This window comes from Manis javanica, chromosome 8 (assembly GCF_040802235.1).
Source record: "Manis javanica isolate MJ-LG chromosome 8, MJ_LKY, whole genome shotgun sequence".
In the NCBI taxonomy this organism is placed as follows: Eukaryota; Metazoa; Chordata; class Mammalia; order Pholidota; family Manidae; genus Manis; species Manis javanica.
The window spans coordinates 71,515,488-71,540,900 of NC_133163.1; the positions used below are offsets into that span (position 1 = coordinate 71,515,488).

The following is a 25,413-nucleotide window of genomic DNA, read 5'->3' on the forward strand; positions in this document are numbered from 1 at the left end:
AAAATCCTTTGTACATCAGGTCATTCTATTTTTTGCTTTTCTTTTTATTGTTTTTTGACATCATAAAGACAGACCTGGGGGCTGATGTCAGATAGAATATTCTACAGACCCCAGAGGTTTCGATGCAAGTATTATAATTGCTATGCACAGTTATAACACATCATCATCAAAAAGGTAAAGAATGATAATCACTCAAGGATGTGTGTGGTCAAGTTTTTTATATAATGTTTTAAAAATTGGTAAGAAAAAAGAAAGTTGTTTCACTTTGAAGGTATAATCTTCAATTCATATCCATATTTTCTTATGTGAAACAATGCTAATGCTGGATAGTTGAATATTATTTACTGTATTACAGTTTAGAAGTTGATTAGTAATATATTATTTCACATTGTAAATAGGAAATTTATCTAATTTACTCTCTTAAGTTAATTTTTTAAATTTAAATAATATATCCACAGAATTAAAAAGTAAAATAGTATTAAAAGACTTAACCAAATGAAATACTCCCATTTCACTTCTTGCCATCCTCCACAGCCCTGCCCCCCAGAGGTGGTCACTTTGTATTCTTGGAGCTGTCTCTTAGTGGCATTTCCATATTTTTAAATAACACTATAACTGTTTATTGATTTATTAATTCTCTAACAATTTGCTTCCCATTTTATTGCTGGGGATTTACTATTATTATATCATCTCACTCTCTCAACACACTTGTACAATAATCACTCCAGTTTTTCAACTTATCCAGTAATTTTTCATTAAATCTGCACTATTATAAACTTTGTTCCTTTTGAACAAAATGATGTATTAATGATTGTTTCCTTTCTCCTACAGCTTTTCTTTTTTCTGGAGTTAGTAATTAGTTCATTTTTATTTGCTTATTTTTTAAGTATCTGCTGGGTTTTTTCCCTAAACATTTCAACTGATGTTACATGCATATTAATAAATGTCTAAATATTCAAACATGGTTTGAAACACTGTATCATACTTGTCTTTTTTGTACAGATATTTCCGTAACAGTCCAGTCTACATTCTAGATTGGTTGCTTTCTATACCTGGTACCTAGTGGACATCTTGGGATTTCCCCTGGCTATTTTCCAGTGCTAGATCCTTATTTCTTGAATCCCACACTCCCCATTTCCTCTTTTGTTTTACAAAAATGTATTTTTCAGCTGCTTTCTGATAAAAGAGAAGTTTGCCTACCTGAAAATATCTTCATCCCAGCTTTGTATTTGATTGAATATTAACTTACGTATAAATTTTGGGCTATAAAATATGTATTTTTTCAGACTTAGGAAGCGTTGCTCCCATCCTGTTCTCTCAATTTTCTCTTTTATCTCTGATCATAGGGTATATATTGATCTCTATGTCCTCTAATATTCTTACTTTTTTTACTTTTCACTGTATCTTGTATTTTACTTATTAGGACATATTTTACTGGACTTTCTCACTGAATGTTTTGGTTTAGCTATTTTTATTTTCTAAAAATTGTTACTGTTTTTCTGATTTTTTTTCTTTACATAGCACATTTTTGTTATTTTTGGCTGTAATTGTCATTTCTTATGTCTTTGAGGATTGTAACAATGTAAAAGTTTTTTTTTAAAGGTTTCTTCTGCTTTACAATTGTATTATTCCTCTGAGTACTTTTTTGTGTTTGTTTATTTTGGTTCATGCTGGAGGCTTTTTTGAAAGCCTTGAATTACTGAGATGCTACAGATTTGTTTGGAAGCTGTGTCTGGGAGGCAAGAATTGTTGCCTAGATGATCAAATAGCCAGAATTTCTTTTGGGAGTCCTGGATTGTGGTATCTATGTTTATTCTCTGGGGTCTTAAAGTTCTTCAGTGAATTTTCAAATATTCTTTCTGGATAGCTGCCAACACTTAGGCACCAGTCTGGATCCAGTTCTTCCTTGTTATTTTATTTGTAACTATGTTGTAGAGTTCTGAGTCAGGTTCAAGATATGCAACACTATGAACTGCTAAAGGTGAAAGAAGACATATGGATGGGGTAGTTAACCTGTGTGTGGAACTGTGCGCTATATAGACTTTCAGAGAATTCCTCAGCATTCAAATGCTAGCATTACCCCTACCTTCTGGGGTTCCATTTAGGCAAATTATCTTGATTCTTACCTTGTCCTCCTTTTCTGCCGCTTAGTTTTCAGCTTCCTCCGCTGTTCTGAATCAGTCACTAATCTTCTGCCTGAGTTTTTCAATTTCTAGAACCATGTTGGATTTCTTGTCTGCATTTTTCTTTTTCTTTTGGTTTTGTACCTTTAAAATTTTAGTGGAGTTTCAGAAGGGATTGTGCTCAACCTGCCATATAATAATAATAATAATAATAATAATAATAATAATAGTAATAAAACTAGCATTTATGTAGTGCTTTACTGTGTGCTTGACATGTTCTAATGTTTGAATGTAGATTTCCATTTAATCTTCAAACATCCCATTAGAAAGATGCTGTTATTATCCCCATTTTGCAGGTAAGGGAACAAAATGTAAGTAATTTGCCCAGTACCACATGACTAGTAAATGGTAGAAAGATTTTAATGTGTGAACTTCTAAAATCTGAGTTTGGAACTTTATTATTATAAACCAAAATGTCTACTGTACTTATTCATGGTGTTCAGAGTTACTAAAACTAACATCATCTTTAAAAATCATTTTAAATAAGGCAGTCACTAGATTTTCATATAACTAGAGGAAAACCTAGTAGCTTATAAATATACTGAGTACACACACGTACAAACACACATACAGATATTATTACTTATTGAGTGAAGAGTATTTTTTCTGGTAACTTAGAAATTTAATATAAATGATTATTACCATCATTCTTCTAATTTTGTTTTTTAAAAATAACATTTACATTCTGAACTAGGACACAGTGTTTTACACACTAGGTGTAACTAAAAAAATCCAGAGGACTAACATGTTTTAGTTGATTTTATTAAAATTTTTCCTTTTAAAAATTAAGCAAAGTTCCTTTGTTTAAAAATTCCAGGAAGAGTGGAAATCCATTTGTTTGTAAGAGTTAAATATTATAAATGAAAATTTTATTTATTTAAAAAAAATGTTATGGCCAAGCACTTGAAATTTAAAATAAACTTAATTCTGCTTAGAGTGTCACTATTTAAAAATGATTTCTATTCAATACAATTTGATTTTTCTCTTATATAATAGTAAATCATTTCTACTTTGTGTAATTTTTCTTTCCTTTTATTTCAATGTAGACAGAAACCTGCCTTCCTGCTGAGGATATAATTTCTGAATCTAGGCAATGTACTGTCAGCACCGTGAAGCAGGAAATTATTCTTCTGTGTCAGCTACTGCTGTTAAAGAATAGAGAAATGTTGGGATAGGATGCACTTCTATTATCTCTATTCATGAATCTCATATAATACACAAATAGATTTAAATTCAAGAGAGTTCAGAGTATTTGTGAAAGAGATATTCCCTACTCTCAGGTCTTCCTCTACTCCTTCCAAAAATCCTAAGTATATTTCAAAATTCCATGCTTGTTTTCTATTTCAGTCACAGCTGTCTTCAAACTTACTCAGCTTGTTCAAGTGATGTGGAAATCATATTCTTAAGGACGTTAGAAATATATTGGTATATTAAACCTCACATTAGTAATAGTAGCAGCAGTGATAATAATAATAGCTAATAGCTGTATGGTGCTTACTATGAACCAGGACAGTTATAACTTGGCTTCCATATAGTCAATCAGTTTATGCAATAGTCCTGTAAGAAAAAGGTGGCACAAGAGATTAACTGATTTGCCCAAGATGTGTATGTATGTGTGTGGTATGTATATATGTATGTGTAAGTGTATGTACATGAGTATTAAGTATATATAAACATTAATTATACTTACATGGGTGTGTAAATATGCATATATACATATATAAATATGTACATATGGAAATATTTGTAAATATGTATTTTTTTCCTATAAACTTAAAGGCAGAGATGGTATTGGCTCACAACCTCCCCCCAAAGACTGTCCTCACAACTACCATGTTGTACTAATAGAAATTAGGCACTTTCATCCCTTAATCTAATTTTTGTATAAAATAGAGAAGGACTGCTTTTACTTGATTTTTATGTCCAAAAAGCCTGAGGAAATAACAGAACACCACTTTGACAATCTCTGCCTCTGTCTTTACATAGCATAAACAGTAAATTTATAATTCCTTATTCAATAAAGAGTTTATTTTACTAAATTATCACAGTGAATTATTCCAACATTACATTTCTGTACCTTTGGGACCGAAGAAAATGTAATAATTCATTCATCAAGTGGGGAGATGGCCTTAGATGAATCATGATAAAGTCATGATAAAGTATATTTTTTGTGTAATCAGTATAAATTTGGTGTATGATCTTTCTTGAATATCATTCATGGATATTTAGATTTGGAAATTTCAACAGCAATTGATAATAAGAAAGCCTCAAATATAAACTTCTCTACAGCATAAAAAAATGATACTGAAATTTACCACTATCCTTTATTTAAAAAAATGGATATACAGTCTCCTTCCCAGAGTTGCAGTAACCAGTAGAATATATAATAAATGATGAGAGTAAGATAAAGATTGGTAGATTCCAGATCAAACTTTATCTGTCTAATTATGCTTTTAGAATATTCTATGTTTCTCTAAAATTGATTGTTATTTTTCCTTTTAGGAAAGATGCATTAGGGTCTCATGTTACTGAAGAATATTAGAAAATAGACAAATGATTGCACTGGTATGGATAGATCTATAGATCTACACACTCTAGAAAATAACCACTTTATTTTTAACTTTGAAGGATAGAAAACTATTTCCCTCTTTTGGTAAAAATTCATCCTATAGTTAATTTTAAATTTCTTACTTCCTATACATGCAGGGAAGGAAAACTTATCCTTGAGTTCTTTTAGTCATAAATTTTATTTTTCACTTTGCTGAAACAATATTACCTAGTTCTATTCTGATATCAGGCAGTCTAGGGGATTTTAGAATGATTAAGTACAGCATGAATATTTTAAAAAACATAACCTCAAAAGAAAAAAAACAACATAACCTCAAATTTTTGATACTGTTATATCCATGGCATTATCTAGGTTTCTGCAATTAAAATAACACGTTAAACCTAACAAAATGGCTTGGCCTGCTTAAACCTTGTTTCCCAGTTGTAGCTTTTCTGTATACATAGGTGACAATTTTATTGAGTTTTATGGCATGAGTTGCCTTTATAAACATATAGCTTAATATGCACTGTGATCCTAGAAACTGGAACTATTACTTGCATGTGATGAAAGCAAATTTGAGTAGTTGTATACTTAGATTTATTTATTTTGAATATGTGAAATACTAGGTTTCTTCACTATGTTCCTATTAAAGGGCAAGTAGCTGGAGAAAGAAGCTTTAAATTGAAAATATTTTTTGGTAAGATGATAAAAGAAGTTTATGAAAGAATATCAGTGGAAAATGAACAAAAAAGTTTTACCTTCATAAACTCATTTGCATACCAGCCATTATAACAATGTTACCATTGTTTCTCTACATGCATTGATTCAGGTCACCATATTTAAAAGTCAGATAAAATATCTCTTTTCCATAGTTTGTCTTCATGACTGTTGCTGAAAAAATAATATTGTCACCATTTGCATTTAGATTTTTGGGGCCTCTATTTCCATATAATTATCCTAAGACTTTTCTTGACCTTCTTAATACAACAACCAGTTTCTTTTTTCAATTTTTAAGAGCAGTTTTAGACATTTACTGGAACTTTCAGTAGAAAGTCCTGAGAGTTGCCGTATACCCTTTTTGCCCCTACTTCTCCTGCCTGCAGCACTCAATTTTTCTGTTACCGCTTTGCATTAGTGTGGGATGACTGTTATAGTTGCACCAATATTGATTCATTGTTATTAAATGAAGCTCATAGTTTACATTAAGATTCACTCTTTGTCTACAACAATATGATGGCATGTATCCATCATTATACTATCATGCAGAAGAGTTTCACTGTCCTAAACATCCTCTGTGTTCCACCTATTTGTCAGCCTCCCTCCCCATGCATCTCTGGAAATCACTGATCTTTTCACTGTCTCTTTAGTTTTGCCTTTTCCATAATGTCATATACTCGGAATCATACAATTTGTTTCCTTTCATATGGGCTTTTTCATTTTACAAGTAGCATTTTTTAGTTTCCTTTCTGTCTTTTTTGTGGCATGGTAGCTCAGTTCTTTTTTATCCCTGAATAATATTCTATAATATGGATATACCACAGTTTATTCATTAACCTATTGAAGAACATCTTGGTTGCTTCCAAGTTTTGACAGTTATGAATAAAGCAGCTGTAAATATTTGTGTGTAGGTTTTTGTCTGGACACAAGTTTTCAATTCATTTGGGTAAATAGCAATGAGTGTGATTGCTGGATCTTATGTTAAGAATATATTTAATTTGTCCTTGTTAGCATTTGGTGTTACTGTTTTGTATTTTAGCCATGCTAATAGGTGTGTAATGCTATCTTGTTTTAATTTGCAACTCCCTAATGATGTACAATTGTATGTTGAATTTTTCCCCCATCCTGCCCCCTCTACAATTGAAATGTTGAAGTCTTTAACCCCTGCTATGTCAGAAAGTGTCCTTATTTGGAGATAGGGGTTTTACAGAGATAATCAAGTTAAAGTGAGGTTATTGCAGTGGGTCCTAATCCAATATGACTGGTGTTCTTATAAAAAAGGGGGCATCTGGACACAGAGATGCATGCAAGGAGAATACCATGGGAATATGAGGATTGTCATCTCTAAGCCAAGAATTGAGGCCTGGAATCTGAATCTTCCCTCACAGCCCTCAGAAGGAACTGGTCTTGCTAACATCTTGATCTTGGACTTCTAGCCTCCAAAACTGTAACTCAATTTCTGTTGCTTAAGCCATCCAGTTTGTGGTACTGTTATGGCAGCCCTAACAAGCTAATACATATATAATACAATATTCAGCATCTTTTCATATGGGTATATGCCATTAGTTTATCTTTTTGATGAGGTGTTTGTTCATATCTTTTGCCTGTTTCTTAATTAGTTGTTTCTAATTGTTTAATTTTAAGAATTTTTTGTGTATTTAGAATAACTAGTTCTTTATCAGATACATATTTTGCAAATATTTTCTTCCCATCTGTGGCTGTTTTCATTCTCTTTACAGCTTTTTCAGAGCTGAAGTCTAACTGATCAAATTTTTCTTATATAGATTGTGTTTTTGGTGTCATATCTAAAGTTATTTTCAGTCCCAAGGTCACCTAGATTTTCTCCTGTTATGTTCTAGGAGTTTTATTGCTCTATGATCCATTTTGAACTAATTTTTATGAAAGGTTTGTTGTATGTGTCCAGATTCTTTTTTTATTCTGCATGTGGATGTTTAGTTATGCCAGGACCATTTATTGAAAAGGCTATCCTTTCTTCATTGATTTTTGCTTGCTTCTTTGTCAAACGTCACTTGATTAGGTGAGTTTATTTCTGGGCACTGTATTCTGCTCCACTGATCAATTTGTCTGTTTTTTTACCAATACTACACTGTCTTGATTGTTGTTGCTTTGTAGTTAGTCTTGAAGTCAGATAGTGTCAGTCTTCCAACTTTCTTCGAGCATTTTGTTAAAAGTGTGACTGACATTATTTACTAACAGTGAATTAGCATATAGGTTTGAATGACTTGACTTTGTATGATTTTCCTTGTACTGTCAAATATACTTATAACATAATATTTATTCTTTTGTCTTATGAAAAATACTAGAGAAAAGGCATACAGAAAGAAAGAAGTTTTGTAATTTTGACTCACATTGCTTATTCTTCATTATGTTCAGTCTCTGAGGAGGACTGACTGAAAAAACATGTTGAATATACATGGAATATGAATGATTGTAAAATGGAAATATTACATACAGTGTTACATCAATAGAAAAAGGATCCTGTACTCTATAAAAGTGTAATATTTAAATACAGATAAGATTATGTATAATTTAGTCATGTAAAATGCTGATACCTTAATTTATTTAACAAGATGTACCTAAGTTTTTAGAGAATTCTTCCCATTAAACATTAATTTAAAGATTAAATGACTGGAAAGAGCATGGTTCAGTTTAGGGGAAAGTCCTAATTATTAAGCTATGAGTCAGAGCAGAATATTCTCTAAAATTCTATCTTAGATTACTCCAATATTGTTCCTTTAAAACAATAAACCTTCTACCCTGTTTTTTTCTTGCTTGCTTGTTTTTTAACTTCTTAGAGCCTCTTTACTTTGCAACCCTCTAAGTTTGGTGTCTTACTTAAATTTTACTTTTTTGCCTCTATACAACCTAGCTTTCTCCACAAACATATGTACACTTCTATTTGTGAGTATTTGTAATAAGACCTAGTATTATTTATATATGTTCAAAATATTTCTATAACTTTTGTATAAGGGGAAAATGTAAGAAATTCTTTTTTGAAATACCCATAGGTATGTAATCGCTAGTTCTTAGGAGTAAGAAATAAGACTATGATAGATAATTCGTGCATTCATTATGATACTCATGGAATGTTTGAGAGAGATGGAGTCAAAATCATTTACAGCTCATTGTTGCTAACCATTTCATAATACAGCATGAATTAAGATGGACAATTAAGTAGGAATTCAAACACAGAATGTTTTTTATTTTTCCAGTATAAACTTTGTTTATGAAAGATCAGATCACTTCTTACTGTTTCTTTACTCATCTCAAAAAAATGTCATAGCTTTCTGGTAACTTCAGAAAGTCAGTTTAATCTGACTGTCATCTAGTAAAGTCAGCTTAATCTGATTACTTTGAATTTTAACCTTTAGCCCTATTTAAAACTCCACTTTTCCCTTCTACCAGTGCTGCTTAGGCTTTTCTAGGAGACTGGAATGTGGAAAAGATCTGCTCACTCCAGTAAGTGGAGAGTGATCTGATCTTTTCTTTTATATGCCTGTTTTGAATCCTGGGTGCTGATGTCTGGAGGAGAGAGAGGGAAGAGGAAAAGGCTCTCTTACTTAAGTGGCACCTTTGTTGTTCCATTGTTTCTGTTTCTGCTCCTCTGCCTAACACTGACTAGCTCTCATACCTCTTTGGGGAAAGAGAAGAATACTAGCTCTCTGACACAGCACATGTACAGACATTTTTTGAGGGCGTGAGATATAGAGTGTCACATCCAATTCTGGGTGCCTTGTTGTACTTTTTCTCAGTTTCTACCTCTCCAGTATACCCACAGCCTCTGGTTGCTGGGGTCTTATTGTCTGGAGACTCAAGTCCAGCTACTTTAGTGACTCCAGTTTTCTCTACCCTGTTTTCTAAGTCTAAGTCTTTTTTCCCCTTTCCTGAAATCGGCATGGAGAAGCAGGGGGTGGGCATGGATGATAAGCAAGTCTAAACACAAGCAGAAGTCTAGCTGAGAGATAGGTACCAGTTTTCCCTTCTTGCCAGTCTTTTGTATTCATTCTTGCTTGATTTGGACCCTTGGCAATAGCACTGTTTAACTACATTAAGTCAGTGAAGCAAATTGTGATGATAGATTAACTTAAGATGGGGAGAGGGTGGGCAATTCTTGGGTAAAGAGAAACTGAGGAAGGTAAATATGCTTCGGTTGTGGTGGAGTAGTTGGCTCTCGCTGTTGAGGCTGTCTTCTGAATATAAAATACTTGACTGAAGATTCTTTGTTCCTAGTCTTGGGTTCTAATTGCCAATCGCTGGCTGTGAGAAAAGTCCTCCCTTTCTGTTATTCTGTTATGTAAATTTTACTGTCTTGCTAGTACATTGGTTCCCCCTTATCTGTCGGGGGTGTGTTCCAAGACCCCAATGGATACCTGAAACCATGGATGGTACTGAAAATTATTTATACTGTGTTTTTTCCTATACATACATATCTGTGATAAAGTTTAATTTATAAGGTAGGCATAATAAGAGATTAACGAAAATAACTGGTAATAAAATTGAATAGTGATAATGACATACTATATTATGTGAATGTGGTCTCTCTCTCTCTCTAAATATCTTATTGTACTTTCCTCACCCTTCTTTTTGTGATGATGTGAGATGATAAAATGCCTACGTGATGAGATTAAATGAAATAAATGATCTAGGCAGTGTAACGCAGTGTTAGGCTACTGTGGACCTTCGCAACATGTCAGGAGGAGGATCATCTGCTTACAGCAGTTGACCATGGGTAACTGAGACTGAGGAAAGCGAAACTAGGAATAAGGGGGGACTACTGTACTCCCATGCTTTCTGGCTACCATCAGTTCTACCAAAAGAACTGTTGTGATCCTTTTAAAATGTTTAACAGATTATATCACCACTCCCTCAGGCAAAATATTGTAATGGCTTCTCTAACAGTTTTTGAAATAATCCAAGTCCTTATTAGGACCTACAAGGACCTACATGATCTGACCCCAGGTACTTCTTCCTGCCCAAAGACTTTGCTCTTATGTGTCATCTATGGTATTCTTACCTCAGATAGTGTGTGGTCTCATGTCATTTCATTCTTTGTTCAAATAATGGTACTTCCATAGTTTTTTTCTCTGACTACTCTGTTAAAATAGTATATTCATCTCTGTTCCCATAACTTGCTTTGTTTTGGTTTACACATGAACAATTGTATTATATATATAATAGTTAATATTTATTATCTCTTTTCTATTAGCATACATTCTTTGAGAGGGCAAGTAACTGGCTCCTTTGTTCAGTGCTTTACCCAGTGCCTGAAGTAAGACTGTACCCATAGGAGGGAACTGACATTTTTGTTGAGTGAATAAGTGAATGAATGAATGAATGCTAGTTTCTATATTCAAACTTTAGTATAGCTTTGATTTACCCCATAGTTTTTACTCTTCTTATGTTTTACAAAGTAGTATACTTTTTAATTTTTTATGTGTCTTTTATTCCTAGCTACATTTTCCCATTGTTGTCTTCCTAGTTGAACCATCTGTATCTCTTGTTCATCTTCTGTACTGTTGCTAGAGTGATTTGTGTAAATGCCACCCTTTAGAATAAAATATTCCAGAATTCCTTAGCATAACTGGGCCTGTGCCAAGTGTCCTTCTCTTGACTCCTTCATTCACTCCATATTCCACTCATATCCTTTTTATTGCAGTTCTGAGTGTTTAATATGCCTCTCTTACTTGTATGCCTCTACTTAAAGCCTATTCCCATTTTGTTTTGCTGCTACATCTTATTAGTGTGTGAATACATAAAACATAAATTGTACCATAAGAAGACTCTAGAAAAGGCCTTTACATTTGAAGTGATTGGTAAGCAACTATATAGTTGCACTGTATGCTGTTACTTAATATATATTCTCAAACCTTCTGTTGCTTTCTTTAATACATGGTAAGAGTTCATGTGTCATTTGTTGTTGAGTATTTAAAAGTTAACACAATCTTGAAGAGTGCTATTAACACTATTTTTGGTATTTGTAGTACTATGAATTCATTTTAAAAGTAAAGCTAATTTACATGTCATAACTCAAGGATTCTTTTTAAAGGATATGTACATATGAGTGTTTATTGTATTTTTTACCTTCAGAAAACTAAACTGAAAGTAGTAGGGAGAATAATTTATGAAAGTAAAAGTATTACTTGTATAGCTTTCTCAGAAAGTTTGATCCTTTGGTAGATTCTTCAAATCTAGATTTTATGCTTGTATATTATTGTGTGAATGAAGGAGAAACTGATAAAGGAAATGAAGTTAGATGACCATTTGAAGCCAAATGTTTTCCATGTCTGAACCTGTTCCAAGTAAGTACAGTGTGGCTTTTTGAGAGATCCAGCACTATTCCAAAGCCTGTACTTAAACATTTTAAAAAATGTTACATTATCTAAAGATGCAGAAAATATAGCTTATGAGACTGGTCTCTTTTAAAAGCACAGCTAAATAAAAATAGGAGATACAGCTAAATAAAGGAATATAACGAAGTTAAGTAGCAGTAAACAAAGATGGGTCATTCTAAGAAAGTTTTAGTTGAGATAGCTCTTTTGAATAATTATGACTACTAATAGTTGGTTAATTATCACGTGCTTTATATGAGTTTTTTCATTTAGTTGTTGGGACATCTCTGTGTCTGCTATTCATTATACACAAGAAGAAACAGCTGTTTAACAGTTACACATTTAATTTAAATGATTATTGCTGCTTATTCGTATGGGTGTCTGCACATAATTTATCAGTAGCTCCTTAAACTTTTTTGGGGGAAAGTCCACAGAGCCTTTTGAAACTTGATGAAAGCTTATAGCCCATTGCCCTTAGAAAAATGTACTTCTGGACTCATCTAGTATGTCTTTATTTTAGTGTGAAACTTTGCAAGATTCCTAGATTCCCTAATTCCATACATGGACCTCAGATTAGAAATCCCTGTGTGTGTCTTCTTTTAATAAAGAGGCTGGGAAACTACTTTTTTCTTCTTCTACCACCTCTTGTCACCTAAAGGAAATAATATTTATTTACATTCTCTATACCTTATCATAGAAAGAACTTAAGAAAGCTGAAAGGAAATTGTCAACTATCTCTAACTACACTGAGTATATGCAAAAATAAATTCTGTTGTGGTAACTGAGATTCAGAAAAGTTTCATGGATTGGGCACTTTTTAATTGTCATATTTATTGGACTTTGCTTCAAAGCACCCTCAATTCCAGAAACCTAAATGTGGTTGTTTTGAAATGTACACAGTTACCTCTTCAGAGTAATGTTAGCATAGTATCTGTTCCTAAAGATAAAAGATTAGAAAGATAACACTTCCCAGCCTCTTGATTCAGTGATATTTCTCAGAGTAATTTTTTTAGTTTGACTTTCTGATTCCATCAAAAACAAATCATGGAAAAAGGGAGGTGTTATTTTAGTAAAAGTAGGTTGTGGTAGTAACTTTCTGCATTAATGAATTAAAGTTATCGTACACTTGGTTAACTCACTGACATGTAATGACTAAAGACAAACACTGTATTTAGTTTCTGACTTAATGTGACTTTTGAAAAGAAAACTTGTCATTTATATAAGATAACTTTTAAAGCTCTATTATATGAAAAAGAACCATTGCTGGTTGTTGAGGAGTAGTTATTTCATAAAATTTTTTTCAATATAAAGTATTTCAGAATTTTAGATTAGTTTTCTTTACATTTCTTTAGAGATTTTCCTGTCACTATGCTTCAACTCTGATATCTCACCTACTTTTTTCCCTTTTGAATTATCATCTAAAACAAAATCATTAAGTTAACTAAACAGAGAAAAGAATCTTCCTACATGCATTTGCTCGGTTTTAGGCAAATTACTATAGAAATAATATTATAAATCCATATACAATGTTTGGGTTTAATTTTCAACATAAATGTTTTAACACTGATTTATAGTTATGTTGTGAATTGAATAACTGTATTTCTACTTTTTCCTTTAATCATTCTTAACATTCAATTTTTAAATGAACAGTAGCCCATCTGTGTAGGGCTTTTGTGACTGAATGATGTATTCTCTTTTGCTGTGGCACAGTGTTCATACAGCCACTTTTGTTATTAAATATTTTCATTTTCTATAGTACTTTTCATCCCTGTATATATGTACAGAAGTCACTTCACCCACCACCGAATTGCAGCCACTTCTGAGGTGGAACGCAGCAACTGTTTAACAGCGCACTTTCCCCTAGGTGCTGACAGCTGCAGAAGAAATTGTACATGGTCCTGTACAGAAGGTATTTCTCCACTGTGCCATCTGCAGAGTGAAACTGACTAGGAGTACTACATAGACTGTAAGTTTCTTGTGTACCTGCTCTAGACTGGAAAACCCAGTAAGAGAGAATAACAAATAAATGGGAAGCATCATTTAAAAATGTATTGAGGTCAGTTAAACTTAGTGCTGAACTCCTTCCTTAGCTCCAATTTTTTTTAAGGTCATTTAATTTGTGATTGGTACCAAATTGGATAATACACAAAGGGATGCACTCCTTGAAAATTATTTTATTCTAAAGGCAAATGAAACCTAAAATTAAAAAAAAAATAATTTTAGTGAAACCTTACGAGAATCATTTTAGTTTTGAATGTTTTCAGATATCTAAACCAGCATCATATAAGATTTTAGAGCTGTGCTGCTAAAGTAGCAAATGAATTTATAACTCAGCAGTTAACATCCTAATTAGCTTTGCTTGCAGTGTTTTGTGTCTTAAGTTGTAATAGTTTCATTTTTATGGTGTAAGTTTTGCAACAAAGAGGGTTTATGATGAACCTAGTTTTGATTCTTTGTTTTAAAAACATTGAAATTTTTTTTTTAACATGTTGAAACAAAGCATGGGAGAGAAGAAACAGTAAAGACTTGAACTTCCACCTAGTGTATTTTAATCTCTTTCTCCCATTCAATTACTTAATGATTTTGTTTCTCCGCTTGTAAAAGTAATTTTAAGAGCGCTATTTTCAGTAATAGTTTGGCCTGTTTATGCCTTATAGGATAGGAAAAAACATTAGAAACTGCTGTGTCTATTTTAAACTGTGTAATATGGGTTGCTATATTTCATCATTTTGCTTTTTTAAGTCAATAGTATGACTTACTAGTTATTGAATTATTTTTAAATTTTTGTGTGCATCTGTAGACTTTTCTGTGGCAAGAAATTAAGGTCTTTTAGTCTTCACACAGTCTTAATCATGAAATTTAGTGTTTTTTTTTAGGTAACTTTCAATTATGTGTCAAAAGTAAATGATACTGATGTACATCTCTATGCCTATAGATTCTCAATGAAAGCAGATAAAAGCATCTCTGGGTCACAGTTTACTTGTAAAATGAGGTGGGTGGAAGAAATTCTTTTCTAGAGTCCTTTTCTTTAAGTGTTTTCTGTTTAACTCAGGGATAGAATTCTATGTACTTTAGAATTATGTAACCAAGATATTTTGGTGCAAGTGATTTTGCTCTAGTTAGAAGGTTATTTGTGTTCATTAAATGCCAAGTGATAGTATTTTAGAGTGAAAAGAGGAGGTGTGATTTCCTACAAAGATTTCAACTATCTAGTTTTATACTGGAGCTAACCCCACTCTTTTGAAATAATTTTTTTGAGAATGCTTAAGTGAAGTACAATTCTCAATGTCCTATTCATCATGAAAGTATCAGGCAAATTAGAAAAAAATCTAGGTTTAGTTACATTCAGAGTGGAATGTAATTAAACATTACTAAAAAACTAATTTTTTAATGAGATTTTGCCCCTTGCATATAGACTTAATACTTCATTTAATAGTCGAGGCACTAAAAGAAGTACACCTTAATATTTTAAAGAATATAATTTAGACATAATGTACTTATATATCTGTAGCAAGAACGTATTTTATCAGTATTTGAAATATTTGATTTGCTGTAATTGGTTCTTTTCCATTTTCTACAGTGTAAGTATTACTTCCATTCATCTTATTAAATGAAGTAATCATATATGACAGAATAGACCATATGTTCTATGTATTGTTTTGATGAAAAGGTACACTCTATATTCTTACTGTTCATATCTGAGTATATATTTTTCAATGATACAGAATACTTAATTGTTATACATAGACTCTGTGGATAATGTAAGTTTAACAACTTAATAGATTCAATTTTTAACCCTTTGACCTTATAGTTTAATATACTCCCAGCATATGTTAATTTGGAAAAGGGAATTAGATGGAAACTTTTCAAATCTATTTGTACATTATTTGAATTTATTGAACATGTACTATTTGTGTAATCAAAAATAAAGGAAAATGGTGTTTCAGTTAAATTATATATTTTGGACATTTGTGTAGTTTTTTAAGAAATTATCCTCATTGCATAAAGCATCTTATAGATACCTAATATCTTTATCTAACTGTTTTCCAAGGGGGGGCTCTACATCTTAATATGAAGTACTTGAATTTGTGGTCTGGCTTATTATTTAATTTATATTCACTTAATAATTTGGAAATTCAGGAATATTAAATATAGGTTAATTAAATTTTAATGAAATCTTTATTTTTTCATTCTCCCCCAGTATAATTTTCTATTTGATATAGGAAAATGAAACAAATACACAGATAATATGAATTTTTAATACTGAATGATGTGGACTTAGACCTCTAGCCAGTAATATTCTGGCAATATCTAGCTTTTAATGAGAGACTTCAAAAAGAAATACTACGATCAGCTCTAGAAATAGAAATTGGTGACAAAATAAGAAGATACAAAGAGATATACTTTGAGTTGTAGATTTTTCCATTCCTTGTTTATTCATTCTCTAGCATTTCAAAATAAACTTAATTTTAAGGTGATAATTTTTAAAAGTTTCCTTTAACTTTGAAATTTCTGTGTGTTGTGGAAAAGTGTGTGTGTGTGTGTGTGTGTGTGTGTGTGCGCGCGCGTGTATATTCCTAATATATTTTCTGAAACATGGTCTAGAATCCTGACTGCCGCTTTATAGCTATTAAATAAAGTGTAAATTGTTTCACAACTTCAAGTGTTTTTTTTTTCCTGCTGGGATCCATTACACCTACCTCACAGGGTTGTTGTGAGGAAAAAACTATAAAACACATGTGAAACAGTGATTAGCACATGCTAGATATGCAATATATGAAAAATTAGTGTTACTGAATCCTTTTAGTGTTTCCCATTGTCCTTATAAAAATCCCAGTTCTCTGTCTATACTTGTGATCTGGTTCCTCCCTGTGTCTTCAGCCTCTTTTCTCGTAAACTGTGTTTATTGATTGATTGATACAACTCTGCAGTTTGTAGAATATGTCATGATTTCTTTGAGCCTTTGTTTGCCATAAAATTTTTTCCAACCATCCGCACACCCCATTATCCCTAATCTATTATCTGATAACTCAGCCTTATCTCTCAAGCCTCACTTTAGATTTCTCCTTAATTAAGATATTTCCTACTCCTTCATCCCTGATACTTTTGTTAGATGACCCTTCTTTATGGTCCTGTAGACTTTGCTCACTCCTGTGCAAGCAGCTGTTGCATGTGATGTAACTGCTTTGTGCTTGTTCCCTCTGTATACTTGTTGAGGGTAAAGTCTGTCTTCAACTTCTTTGGCCTAGTACATAACAGGGTTTCTGCCGCTCAGAAAATGAGTGACAACATATATCGTTATATGGTTAGTACTCCTTTAGAAAAAAAAAACTTTAATTCTTCTATATTTATAGAATCAATTTTAAACTCCACATTAATTGTATCACAATTATGCCCTTATAATCAGACTACTTTGACCACTTTTACCAGGTTTATTAAAAAAGATAGACTCAGAACGATGCAAGGAGAAAGTTACTTTATTCTTTCTTGTCAACTGTACCTGAAATTCTACTCTATTATTTTCTTCTGCCCTTTTAAAAATGCTTTTCAACTGTGTCTGCTCTTCTTCTTCCACTTTGTTTTTTCCATTCCTTGTTTATTCATTCTCTAGCATTTCAAAATAAACTTAATTTTAAGGTGATAATTTTTAAAAAACAGGCTAAGAAATTAAAATTTCAAACTCTCATATCCAGTGTAAAATGTCTCCCTTACATTATTAGCCTTGCTTGAAGCAGGCTTAAAAACCTGAGTTGGGGACATGTCAACTAGTAAACATTCTGATTAATTTCTCTTTTGCCTTTTTTTCTCTCCCTGTTCACTGTGCTACATCTGGGTCATCCAAAGTTTTGAGGTTAGAATTAGGGAAGAAATAATTGGCAGAAAAGATCTGTTGGAAATCTAAATGTGTTCTTTCCCTTGCTTTTCTGAATTGATCCCCACTATCTGGAGATGACCTAGTTGTGATTCCTTGGTGCAGTTTTTATTTTCTTTGTCTTCTTTTGACTACCCTCTTTAGTCTCTGAGTTTCTGATCTACTCTGAGCCTCTTTCTTCTGGAATTATCTTGTACATTTTGCAGTCGTCTGGGGAGAATTCCCTTTAAAATGGCTCAATGCTAGTTCCTTTCTCAGGGATCCTCGCCTGTCACATTCAAAAATATAATTCTTTACCCCACAAACTCTGAAGTGTTGGCTGTTTTTGAAGTAGTAGCTCAGACTGAGAGCATCTTAGCCTCTTGCCTTTAGATTTTTTTTCAGGCTTAAACTAAGTCTAGTTCCTATACCATTCCTAAGTGTCCTGTATTCTAAAGAACATTGGCCAAACTCTGAGTGAATCACTGTTTTATTTCTTCCTTAATCTATAAACTCCTCCCTGCTAAAATATGCTTATATTTTTTTATGTGAATGATGGATTAAATTATGCCTAAGCATTTTTTTAATTGAAGTATGGTTGACATATAATATTACATTAGTTTAAGGTTTACTACATTACAAAAAGCTTACCATGGTAAGTATAGTTGCCATTTGTTGACCATCTTTCCAAATGTTGCATAGATGAGCTGTTACCTCAGTTCTAGTGTTTGGAACCAATTGTTCTCAGCTTGTGTCCTTAACTGAAACTGAGAGAACAGGAAAATTCTCATTTTAATATCCTATTACACCACATGTACTGAGGCTATAATAGGCATCTTGCATTTCTATGAATATTCATCCATTTCTATAGTTCCATGCCTTGTCTTAAGCTATTCTCTGAGTCAGGAATGTTCTTTCTGCCTTTGCTCCTGGTGGAATCCTACCCAGTCTTCAGTGCCCAATTTAGGTGAAGTCTTTATTGATCTTGGCAGTTAGAATAAATATTTTTTACAAATACTTTCCTTAAAGTGTTATTATATTATCTCTAATTTTTTCTCTCTCCCTGACTAGATTGTGAACATTTTTGAGACAGCCACTGACTTGTTGAATGGTGAACACCTTACTGCCTGGGCTCTGTTAATATGTTCAGTACATTATTTGATAATTTAATAAATCTCTTCTGAACACTAAGATTGAAGTTTATAAAATTGTTGAGTAGTTAATACTTCTATTCTTATTTCTATCCTTACTTAAAACAGTATTTGAGGGGCAAGAATTAGTTTTTATGCCTGTGATTTCTTTTTTAACCCAGTGGTGTTTCTCTTCCTCCATTCTTAGGCAAGTTCATTCTTGACTCAATTTTCCATTTTCTCCTGCATTTCTTATTTTTCTTCCTGTTTTATTTCAGTTGATGGAGTTTACTATGATAAATAAGGCTAACCAATTAGTTCATGTAGACAGTTAAAAAAAAAAAGGTAAATGACAGATCAGTTGAATTTCAATCAGTATAGATGCCAGGAATGAAATATGTATGATTACTTGTATGTTGTCTTATTTCTTACACCAATAGACTTTTGTATCTATGTTTTCTTAAAAAGGAACAAACTATAAAATATGGTCAAGCTATTGTCCTCAGTTTTAGGTACCAAGAAACATTGTTGATTCCTGATAGTTTAACCATTCCCAACCATTGTAGTAATTAAAACATTCTACATACCTTCCAAAATAAGTGAAATTAGTTATTCTTGTATTTTTTTACTTAGTTAAAGGTGAATTTTGCTATATGATGGAAGTTTGATATTAAGAACAAAATTTTGTTTTTCTAAGACCCTAGGAGAATATTTAGGAAGCATCTGGTGGTATGTATAGCCACCAGTTGTCAAATAGGAAAATTAATGCTAAAAAGTACAGTTTTGAAAAATATGCCTTTTAAAATGTACTTCAAATCTAAATATTTATGGTTTTTTTTCTCTTAAGTAGGTGTTTCTTTTTTTTTCGATTGTGGTGTTGTATAGGATTTTAATTTAGAAACCCTCTTTGAATGGGTCAAGTAAAATGTTAAAAAATAAATAGTGAGCAGTAAAATTCATCAAAAACCTAATTCTTTATTTTAAACTTAATCCTAAATGGTGTTTCTATATAAAATACTTCACATATTATGGGTGTAAGTGGAAATAATAAGGAAATTAACCATTAATTGATATTTCTTTTTTATGCTTCTCTGAAATTCTAACTCTACCTTTTCCCACTAAATTGCTGGCTTTGATAGACTCAGCATGTCTAAAACCAAATCATCTTTAGTTCTCCATTCTCCTTCTTCCCAACCTGAATCCTTCTTGCTATGGTTTCACCATATATCTTGTGACCCAAGGTTAAAATAATACTGGTCACTCCTCTCCTTTGACTTGAATATCATCCCATTTATTTTCAGATCTTAATTATTTTGCTTTTAAAATGTGTTTTTACAGTGCCTTCTGAAATGTACTTCAATAAAATGTAATTTACAGTGTGCTCATTCCTTAATGCATTGATAAACTCTAGTTCATTACTTATCACTTGCCAAGATTTGTATACTTATTTTGTCCCTGTTTATATTATAGTTGATCCTTGAACAATGCAGGGGTTGGGGTTGCTGACACTCTGCATAGTTGAAAATCTGCATGTAACTTTTGCCTATCTAAAAACATGACTACTGATAGCCTACTGTTGACCAAAAGCCTTCCTGATAACATAGTTAATTAACACATATTTTGTATGTTATTATAACACATACATTGTATGTATGTTGTTATACACTGTATTATAATAAAGCAACCTAGAGAAAAAAATGTTTTTACAGATTGTCTCAGATTTCCACAAAATTTTTCAATATATTTATTGAAAACAATCTATATAAGTGGACCTATACAGTTGCAAGCAATGTTGTTCAAGGACCAACCATACATTTTCCTTGAGGGTGGGAACCACATAATATTCACCTCTGTGCTTCCATCATCACCTCTCTGATTCCCATAGAGAATATTCTCAGTACAACCTCTCTAAGTTCACTCAGTTATGAGGTAGTTGATGCCTGGTATTCAAGTATGAAAGACACTGAATGGATTGCTAAAACATATATCAGTGCCACATTTAGAGTTAATCACACATTATTCCAACTTGATGCTCCTATTAGTGTTAACACTACCCAAAAGTGCCTTAAATGAATTCTGAATAATAATCTACTAAGAACAGTTGGCTTAGTACTAATTATATGAAAACATATTTTCCTGGCAACATGCTACTATATATGCTGATTTGTAGGCCCTTGCTATAACATACCCTGAGTTTAATCTTTCTGTCTTTGATCCCATTTTTAAAATATGGTTATATGCCAATTGGAAATATAATTTAGCATTAGCCATGCAATTGGTTAGTTCTATTTTTACATTAGTCCCTTTCTAGCTCTTTTAGAGGTATATAATACAAAGGGAAGCAGACTTCTTTTGAGATGTTACAAAAGTCTTCAACCCAACTACCAGTCCTACCTGGATCTGATTTATCCTGGGAAAAGGATACAGTGGCTTCCTAAGAAGAAAGTAACTGCTGCAGGCTGAGTGCTTGCTGTGCTAGAACTTTCTAGATAGCTTATTTCCCTCCTTTGCCTTTTCTCATTAGTCTTTGAAGATAATCACCGGTCTGAAAATTTTCATTGTGAAAGTGCTATTATTTCAGATCAGACTGAATTTGAATATGTGGATATTTTGATTTTTTAGAGTGATTCATAAAATTATCTGAATGTTAGTGCTGTGTAGAAGACAACCTTTTAAGTGTGTTTTCTTAAGAATATTCTTTTCAGTCTACAATTTTGATTATTTTGATCAGTATAACCCTATTCTCATTCCTCTCTTCTCTTAGTATGTAAGTATATGTATATCTTTATTTATGTTTGTTACCTATTTTCCAGATTTGTCAATATTTATATTAATGTTGGCATATGTTGCTGTGATACCCTATTTATTATATGATATCTATTCATGGTTTGTAAGTCATTCAGTAAATTTGTATTCTTTTTAGTCTTTATACCTTCTGTTATTTGTATAATATCTTATTATTTTTACTCTTCATTCATACATTTGATAAATGTTTATTTAGTAAATACTGTGTGCTAGGCACTGTTCTGCAGGCTGGGAATACATAAAGTCTTTACTCTTGTGTAAATTATATTTTTGTAGGTGAAGAGGGAGACAAATGTATAAGACTAAATAAATTATAATTTTAGATAGGTATAAACACTATGAAGGAAATAAGTGCATGTTATAAAAACTGTTACGGATGAATACAGTTAGGATAGCAAGAGAAAACATCTTCAAAGAAGGGACATTTGAGTTGAGTTCTAAATGATTAGGAGGAAGAAAATAACATTCCAAGCATCAGGAACAGCAGGGACAGAAGTCTTTGGATCTGAGTTCAGCATGTTCAGTTCAAAGAACAAAAAAATGCTGTGTGTTGAACATTTTTAGAGAGAGGGAGTAAGTACAGGAGGTAAGGTCTCTGAAGTAAAGTAGGGCCAGATCAAGTGGGCCAATTTAAGGAGTTAGAATTTGATTACAGTTACGATGTGAAGACATCCGGCATTTGAGTGTTATGAAGATTAGCACTAAGGAAATCACTCTTCCTGCTGTGTTGAAGATGAACAAGGGAAAGGGATGAGGAGCTAGTAGAAGTAATTATTAGGAAGCTATTGCAGTAGTCTCAGAAATTATGGTATGTTGGGTTAGGACTTTTGACAGTAGAAATTCTGAGAGGTAGGGTCCTTTTGGGGAGCACTGTTTGAATTTGTGAATTAATTTCAAAAGGTATAATAGTATCAGTCATAATTAAACATTATATGTTCTTTGAAGATATAATTTAATGGGCATACAGTTCTCCATGGTAAATGTACCATAATGTATATACTTCTATTTTTGATAATTTAGGTTTTTCCTCATTTTTTTGCTAGCATAATATTAGCCTTTTGTCATTTTCTCACTCACTGCCATTGTATATAAATCATTATTCTAATGGCTTGCCAATTTGAAAGGTAGAAAATTATATCTTTCTATCTTAATCTGCTTATCTTTGATTACTAGCTAGATTGACATTCTAGTGTGTGTATTGACAGGTTGTGTTTTTTCAGTTGTGAATTGTTTCTATCCTTGTTTATTTTGGGATGTTGATATTTTCTTTATTGATCTAAAAGGCCACATTAACTTCCTACAATGATCTAAGCATCCTAATAGGATTTGGCCTTGAGATTTTTTAAATTTGTCTTATTATGCCAGTCTCCTCCCTGCCCTTTATGCTTTGCACACTTAGGCTGCTTCTCAAATAAGTCAACTTTTGTCTTGCTCATGACCTTTGCACTTGTGATTCTTCATTTTCTGGATCCCTCTTCAGCCAGTCTTCACATGATTTACTATGTTTTATCATTCATGTTCCATTTGAAATATCACTTGTTTATAGGAATTGATCCCAACTTCCTTACATAACATCCCTTCTTACCCCTTTCACATTCTGTCATGTTACTACCTCTATTTTGTTTTTTCCCCCAGTCTTTTATGATCTTCAGAGTATACCGATTACTGTCTGAAGTTATTCATTACTTACCTGTTAACTGTTCTTTCCAATGAGAATGAGAGAACCTTGAAAGCAAGTATATACTCCTATTTGTTTATTACCGTGCCCTCTGGAGCTACAATATTGTTAGACATATATATATATATATATATAGTAGGTCATTAATATATGTAGTAGAGTGGATAAAAATCTTAAAATATTAACCATTTGTCCATATGCTTGTGTTTTTCTCCCTTTGGCAATTCCTTCAGATTTGTTTATGGCACTTTGTATACAAAAGAATTTTGTGTTTTCATGCAGTCAAATCAATGAAGCTTTTTTCTTGTATGACTTTTTCATTATTTGTAGAAGGAAAAGAAAACCTTCCCCATCTTGAGATATTCCATATTCCCATATTCTAATTTGAATGTTTCTGAATATGAAATTCAATGATAAAGTTTTGAATATTAAAAATAGCTCTTATAAAGGTATTTCTATGCTTCTGGTCTTATTACACATTTATTTATAATATAGAGATCACACTGTTCAGAGAACTTTTGACTTTTTTATTTAATATTGTACCTGTGTATATTTAGAGGATATGTATTTTTCATTCCTCACAAGCATGCTTTTTTTTAATGTTCTACCTTAGGCACAATATGTTTAATTAACCCTTTATTCTGTCCTTGTTTTGATCTTTTAAAATATAATAAGAGGCATATTTTTGTGGTTAAGTTATTGTATTCATTTATGATTATTGTTTTATAATAAATTATTAAACATAGAATGGTGGATTTACTGTATAATAGGAATACATGCAGTATTCTAATATTCTTGAATGTTCATTGCCAAATTATACTTCAGAAAATTTAAATCAGTTATACTCATGTTAGTGTATGTATGTGTCTGTTTCTCATCAAACTTCTCAATTCCTGATAATTATGCTTTTAAAATCTTGGCCCATTCTTCCCCATCTGTTTCTACCCCCTAAAAATATTATATAAAACAATTATGGTGTTTTTCATGGACAAATTTAAAAAATTTTTATATGGTCAAATCTGTCATCTCTTCCTTTTCCCTTTCATGTCTGTGCTTAAAATAACTTCTGATTCTGAGGTTGTATATATGCTCACTTATGGTTTTCTCTAATTTTTTTATGTTACAGCTGTGTAGTTTATATAGAATTTAGTTTATGATATTTGGGAGGCAAAACTCTCACTGTATTTTCTCCAAGTAGTAATCTGGTTATGCCAGCTGTATAATTTTTACATAACTGTTTATGCTATTTATCTATTTTCTTGCTAAATTTTTATGTATTCCTGTGTTTTGGCAGTAGTGTTATTTATTCTGGTCCATTGTTACATTAATTCTTACATTACTCATAGTTGTTCTGTAGTGTCTATTTTGAAGTATCTAGTAGGGCAAAAAGTCCCTGATTCTATTATCCTTTATTTTAAAAACTATTCTGGTATATTATTATTATGTTCCTTTTTTTTTTAATGAACTTAGAATTCTTTTACCACGTGTCCTTCTCAAATAAACTATTCTTGTTTTTTATTTTAGTAAAATTGTGTTGAAACTTTTAACTTGTTTGCACAAGATATCCTTGTAATATCTAGGATTTCATATATGAACTGAGATTACTTTTTCATTTTTGTCTTAGAAAAGCTTTTTACCATATCAGTGTCTAACACATTTCATTTAAGATCATTCCCAGTTGTTTATTAATTTAGGGTCATTCCTAGTTACTTTCTTAAATTATTTTTTCATTTATATATTTAACTGATTATTGTAGTTCATAGTGTATAGTCTTCTGTGGTCAGTATAACAATTACCACAAATTTTGTGCCTTAAAACATCAAATTAATTTTTTTATAGTCTGGAGGCCAGAAGTCCAAAATCAGTTTTGCTGGGCTGAAGTTAAGGTATTAACAGGACTGGTTCCTTTAGGAATCTGTAAGGGAGAATTCCTTTACTTGCTTTTTCTATTTTCTGGAGCCTGCATATTTTCCTGGGTTTGGGACCCCTTCTTTAAATCCCCCCAACCTCTTACTTCTGTCATTTCTACGTCCACATCTAATCTTCTTGTGTCTTTCTTATAAGGACCCTTTGATTATATTTAAGGTCCACGTGGATAATCTCAAGATCATTAATCACATTTGCAAGTCCCTTTTGCCATGCTCCAAATAT

General features: G+C 32.1%; 1 protein-coding gene across 7 annotated transcripts in view; it reads left to right on the forward strand.

The window, feature by feature from the left end:
* Positions 1–25,413, forward strand: part of NOVA1 (NOVA alternative splicing regulator 1) — a 151,553-nt gene that overhangs the window by 42,491 nt on the left and 83,649 nt on the right. The window contains exon 3 of one of the 7 annotated variants that reach the window (XM_036999375.2): positions 13,663–13,764. The exons of the other annotated variants lie outside the window; for them this stretch is intronic. The gene's annotated coding sequence lies outside the window, so the exon portion shown is untranslated. The remainder of the gene's footprint in view (positions 1–13,662; positions 13,765–25,413) is intronic. 7 annotated transcript variants of the gene reach the window in all.